The sequence below is a fragment of the Tiliqua scincoides genome, chromosome 8 (assembly GCF_035046505.1).
Source record: "Tiliqua scincoides isolate rTilSci1 chromosome 8, rTilSci1.hap2, whole genome shotgun sequence".
NCBI classification, from domain to species: Eukaryota; Metazoa; Chordata; class Lepidosauria; order Squamata; family Scincidae; genus Tiliqua; species Tiliqua scincoides.
The window spans coordinates 36,603,508-36,609,677 of record NC_089828.1 but is presented as its reverse complement, the minus strand read 5'-3'; the positions used below and the strand labels follow the sequence as shown (position 1 = coordinate 36,609,677).

Below are 6,170 nucleotides of genomic sequence, written 5' to 3'. Positions count from 1 at the left end.
CCTGCTGTACTTGTGTTGTGACTGACTGCCCCAGGTCTCTTGCTGCAAACAGATTCACTGTCTAATTATATGAATAGCTGTCAATGAACAGGCTGTTACTTGGGGATGAGGCCATAGTTCGAGGTAGAGCCCTTGCTTTGCATGCAGACAGTGATGGGTTCAATCCCTAAGTATCTCCTCAGAAACCCTTGGACTTTGTTGACCTAGATGGATCAAGGGTCCATTGAAGGCAACTTTAGTCGCTGCTCTCTTCATAGACTCTTCATCTTGGGCAAAAGAGCTCTTCAGTAGCCTTGGTGTGGCTAGTGGGAGTGAAGGAGGGTATAGGATTTGCACTTTCCACTCATAGGCATGATTTGCAACATAATTCCAGCAACAAATCCACCATTCCCTCTGATAATAGAATGAGTGCCCTTGCACCCTTTGCTACCTTCAACCTAGCAGCAGAGCTACAAGAGCTCCTGAGCTAAAGGATGAGCCTGAGCTTTAGTTGAAGGGAAAGAAGGCAAGGCAGTCAGTCACAAGTGGAAGCTGTCTGCCAGGGAGAGAGCTTTTCTCTTTGCTTGGAGAACACGCAGAGAAACTTATTCAGCATTCTGCTGTAGGCCCCACTTCAGCTAGGGCTGGCTCCAGATTCAAGGGGGTTTTCCAGGCTTGAATGGAAGGTCGTCTACACAGGTGGCAAGAGCAAGAACCCAGAATTCTTTCTGGCCACCATCTTTAAGCCATTTCTGCCCAACATTGCATATATGCAACAGGGACAAAATGGGCAAAAATGGGTTAACTCCACACTGCAATATCTCCCACCCAGTCACACAGCGTTGGAGGGGTAAGGATGCACTGCGTTGTGGGTAAAAGATTGCCATTGAGAAGAGCTGCAGTCATAGGACATCAATCCTGGCATCACTGCTGATGTAGAGCCCCTTGTGCCCAAATACCAGGATGACCCTGGCTTTAGGCTGCTAAAGTGTAATTTGGGAGCACTGTTCTCCCTCATGCATGTGGCTTGCCAGCCAGCCTTCCTTATTTCCAACTACCTGTTTTGAAATCAAGGTTCCGTATCAGAGGGTATGCAATTAAACTGGCCCTGAACTCTCACATGTAAGGGGCATTTTCCTGTCTAAAAAAAAAACTGTAAGGCATTCCTTTCTTCTCCCCCCCCCCCCATATATTGTAACCTGCTGCTCTGCAAGGCCCTTGCTTGGTTGAAGGAACAATGAAAGAGCTGACACACAGCAGTGAACAGTCAGCAGCTTCCCCTGAACTGTACACTGCAGCTATTTTCAACACTTGCCTTCTCACGGGCACACTGACAGGGCATTAAAATTGTCAAGGTACACCATCAGGTTTTTGACAATTGACAAGGCATACCATGCAGAGAGTGGGAGCTCACATCCCCCCATTGGCCCTACTAATAAATGACCTTCCCCCAAATTCCGGTGGCGCACCTGTGGAGCACTCCTGGCACACCAGTGTGCCACAGCACAGTGGTTGAAAGTGGCTGGTCCACTGCATGCCAGGGTCTGGATTCAGTGTGAGCTTTGGCGGAGCAAGGGCCTAGAGGAGAACAGTGGGTGTAATTGCTGTCTCTATAACCTGACAATGGATAGGCAATGTGGACTGCCAGTGATTGAAAAAATATTTTTACCTGGCCTTTCCTAACCCAGGGGAAGATTCAAGGTGACTTACAGGACAATACATCCGATACAAAACCACAGCAGGCAAAAATAAACAATAAAAACCCTCACCACAAATCAAATGCAAATGTCAAACCAGAGCAGCTAATGGAACAATTAAGAGCCAATACAACAAGGAGAGCAGGAAGCAATCAATCAAACATTGATGGGTGGAACAAAATAGTTAACTCCCTTTTGCAAGCCAACAAAAATAAAGCAGTCCTGAGTTCAGGGGTGGTGGTGGGGTGTCCACAGGACTGGGCACTACAACTGAGAAGGCCATGTCACAAACTCTTGCCAACTATATTTTCAGTGGAGGTGGCACCAGGAACTGACTCCATAGAGGGCCCCTGTATTGGGCCTAGGTCAAGGTGCCTGATTGCCCCCCACTTCCTAAACCTCCCTACAAAACAGATGCTACTACATTTTTAAAACAAGTTTTTAATTGGCAGTTTTAACTTAGCATGAGCAATACTAAATGAAAACATGTATAAGAATGGGATTATTTCTTCTACCTCAGTAAAATCTTCTTTATTTGCTTTTCTTCTAATAACGCACAGGCATCCAAGGACTGGCTTTCACTACCTCCTTCATTACTGTGTGGTGATTTTGAAACAAAGTCATGCCCAAGTCAAATTGTTATCACTTTTTCCTTCAACGTTTTTCAGGTGTTGTCCATGCAATGGTTTATTTTTCCAGCTACTCAACCTCTTTTCAAATTGCTACTTTATATATTCAGCCTTAGTTTCTGTAGTTTTTAAAATGTTCTCCATTTTTACAGCCTTCAATAGTTTTCCTGTGCTTTTGTTTACATCAGGAGCCTTGTTTTGTTTACATCAGGGGTGGGCAAACATTTTGGCAGGAGGACCACATCTTCTCTCCACATCTTCTCTCACATAAAATGTTATGTTACATAACATTTACATAAATGACAACATTAGAGATGGAACCTATATGAATGAAAGAATTTTACTGAGTTTATTTATCATACATATGAGAACTATAATACAGGCATGTAGAACCTCATGAGAACCATAAACTGTTTGCCACACACTTCTTGCACAGTGAAAACATACAGACCAAGCCAGAAATACACGGGAACAAGTTGTTCCAAGGCAGTGGGGGGGCGGGGGAGGTTTAAAATAATGCCCAAGGAAAAGCAGAAAACACAGGGAGACTGGTTATCATAATCTCTTTTCTTCTGCCACTATCTGCTGTACTTGTGGAAGTCCATGACCTCTTATTTTATGTGGTAGATAGAATCTGTCTACATCACTTTTTGGATGCAATGCACAATGTGTGTTCATTAATTTTCATGCTTTACTATCTAACTGTTCTATTTCTCTTTGAGTCCAATCAATTATTCCAGCAGGGTATCTAATTCCTGGGATGGCCCATGTATTTATGGTTTTGATTATATTTCCTCCATTTAACTTTGACTTTAAGAATTTTTGCACTCTTTCGGTGTATTATCACTGTGTCATATCTTTCACTTTTGCATTCAGGATGATATCTGCTTTTAAGATTCCTAAATACTTATAATTTTCATTATTTGACAATGTTTTCACAATGCATCCATTTCCAAGTTCTATTCCATCTAGGTTCTGTTTTGTTGATAAAACTGCACATTCATTTTTCACACCATACTAGGAATGGGTTTGGGACACATTTAGTCTTGACTTTTCAACAGAGGCCTATCTGATTTGGGTGACCTGTCCAGCTTAGCCCCTAGCTCACTGAAGTACACAAGCCCCAGCACCACTACAAGGTAGCATCCCTTGGGGGTGGTTGTTATTGTTATAGAATACTTATATACCTCTTTTCAGCAAGCGTAGTTCACAAAGTGGTTTACACAATACAATCAATCCATAAATGGTTCCCTGTCCCCAAAGGGCTCACAATCTTAAAAAAATATACAGAAGAGACACTGGCAACAGCCACTAGAAAGGGCTATGCTGGGATCAAGAGGGACAGTTGCTATCCCCCTGCTAAATATAAGAGGTCACCACTTTAAAAGGTGCCTCTTTGTCCAGTTAGCAGAGATAATAAGATAGAGATTACAGAAGATTGATAAGACTCAATAACGAGAATAAACATGAAGTGCTTTGAATTCTCAAAATTGCTAGTTAAATGCTGGTCTTTATCTGTATTTCAGATTATTTCCCAAGAAACACAAAAATGTGTGATCTGGTTTGTCTTCAGTGGAGTCTCCAGGACCCAGAGCCTAAAAGAAAGAAAGGAAAAATAGTTCCCTAAATTATGCCTTCTTGTTAACCTCTGCCAGGAGTTTGCCAGAAGCTACGTGCTATCCCTCAGCTACCCTTTTGGAAAGACAATGAGCTCGTAATTAACATATGAACAGCCTTCCTGTTTGTTCTCCAGGCACAGAGATTATCTGAATGAATCTGAATCATAATTGTCAAGCCTGAAGAGCAGCATTGAGTATGGACAGAATGCACAGGGAAAGACATACAGATCACAAAAAGAAAAGTGATCTCTGTGCTGAAATTCATTGTCACAAGCAAACAGAACCTGCATTCAGAGCTACAACTGGAAGTTTCATCTACTTACCAGATTTCTATTGCAGGATGGTATGGTATTCCCCCTCTCCTTTATCTTCACAACAACCCTGAGAGGGATGATACATTGACAACAAAGTGAATGGCCTAAAGCTGCATGGCTGAACAGGGATTTGAACCCAGGTCTCAATGCTAGCCTGACACTCTTCACTATAGCACACCAGTACTCATAAGAAACAGCTTTATTTGGTCATGGGCACTTGTCCTCTTTAGAAACCCAATACCTTTGGGTTTTGAGAACCCTTTGTCCTCTGAGAACCCTTTGTCCTCTCCCCAAAGGGGCACTCCTGCACTTAAAAGATATTGGCTTTCACATTCTATCTGCTGGTCTCAAGTGGCTTCTGCTGGTCTCAAGTGGCTTCCATTCTTTTTTTACACTTGCTCAACAACCCCTCCCAGGACATCGGGCCTAGGACCTCCTGACACCTAAACCAGCATGCCAGATGCTGTCTCCCTCTTACCTGATGATGTGCCAGCCCCTGCTTCTTCCATTCTTGATTATCCTAGCTCTCCCCTCCCCTCCATACTTTCTCTTCCTCTCTGTCCCTCTTCCTTTTCCAATACAAGCAGTGGAAAGAGGAGGAGAAGCAGTGGAGGCATGTCTGATGTTCTAACCAATATAGCACACCAGTACTCGTAAGATAGAGCTTTGTTTGGACATGGGCACTTGTCCCTCCTCCATACAGAATAAATTACAATATCATATGTACCCCTAAATGCAATGGCATCACTAGGGTTGGTGTCACCCCCATTAAATATATAACAGTACAAGTCACCCAGCAAATCAGTAACTAACAAAAAACCAGTGGCCAATTTGATGACACTCACACAACTGGTTCATGGAAATGAGAGCTGACTCATATTAACAGCCTATTGGTTCCCTATTGTGACATAAAAACACCACATTGGCCACCCAGAACAATCTGTCTCATAGATCGGTTTTTAGCTAAAAAGATCCATATGGTGGTTGTGTTTTCTTTTTCTTGTTCTTTAGCCAACGTCTGATATTTCAACATGATTTCAGGCATTTCAGCATACAGGCATTTCAACATGATTTGTTTCATTGCATTCTGCATTAAGTTATCCATCAAATGATATATAACATGATGGTATTTGGTATTTAAAAATACCAAGATTTTCACACTTTTGGACAGTAGTGGTGTCGCCTGCCCCTTGAGGGTGTCACCCAGTGTGGTGTGCATCCCCTAATGACAACAGTGCTCTGACCTATGGTTGTGCCCTGCAAAACTGCAGAAAGCAGCAGTCCAGCATTCCATCCCTTCATGTTGCTCCTTCCTCACATAATCCCTTTCCCTATTCCCTTTCCCTATAGGCTACAGTCCTATATAGACACTTTCCTGGGAGTAAGTTCCATTAAACTTAATAGGGCTAGCTCCTGAGTAGACATGTGTAGGATTGCACAGGAAGTGTGGGGACATGCTTGGAGCTCCCTTTTGTTCAAAGGGACTGCACAAGGAAGAAGTTGTGAGCGGATAGAGAAGAGGATTGCCACTTTCTGTGTGGTTTTTTGGGGTGTGTGGGGTGGTGACAGCAGGGCAATTCACATCTCTACCACCTTATCTTACTCATTCTTCACATGGTCCCTTTAAGCTAAGCAGGAAGTGCATTTCTGGATTTGTTTAAACCCCATTTTTTGCCCAATCCACAAGTATACACATTTGGTCCCTGCATGGTTGGGCAGAAATGGCTTAAAAGGACATGCAACGAAAAAGCATGGTAAAGGAGGGAATAGGGAACTGGATCAGAGATGGTTCACTGAGACCCACTTTTAAAGGACTTATAACTAGGAAAAAAACCTCAGTCCAATTTCCTACCTTCATGCTGCTAAATAATTATACAGGTATAACCTAATTATCAATGGATTTTTTAACCTGTGGTTTTGTCTCAATGTGAG

The 6,170-nt window shown here is 42.9% G+C and overlaps 1 long non-coding RNA gene across 1 annotated transcript; it reads right to left on the bottom strand.

Annotated features, from left to right (window-relative positions):
- Window positions 1-2,694: 2,694 nt before the first annotated feature.
- On the bottom strand, window positions 2,695-4,798 carry LOC136658668 (uncharacterized). The gene is made up of 3 exons (XR_010794797.1): window positions 4,717-4,798; window positions 4,248-4,305; window positions 2,695-3,900 (listed from the first exon to the last, which is right to left on the bottom strand). It is a non-coding gene; the product is annotated as an uncharacterized lncRNA (long non-coding RNA).
- Window positions 4,799-6,170: the final 1,372 nt, after the last annotated feature.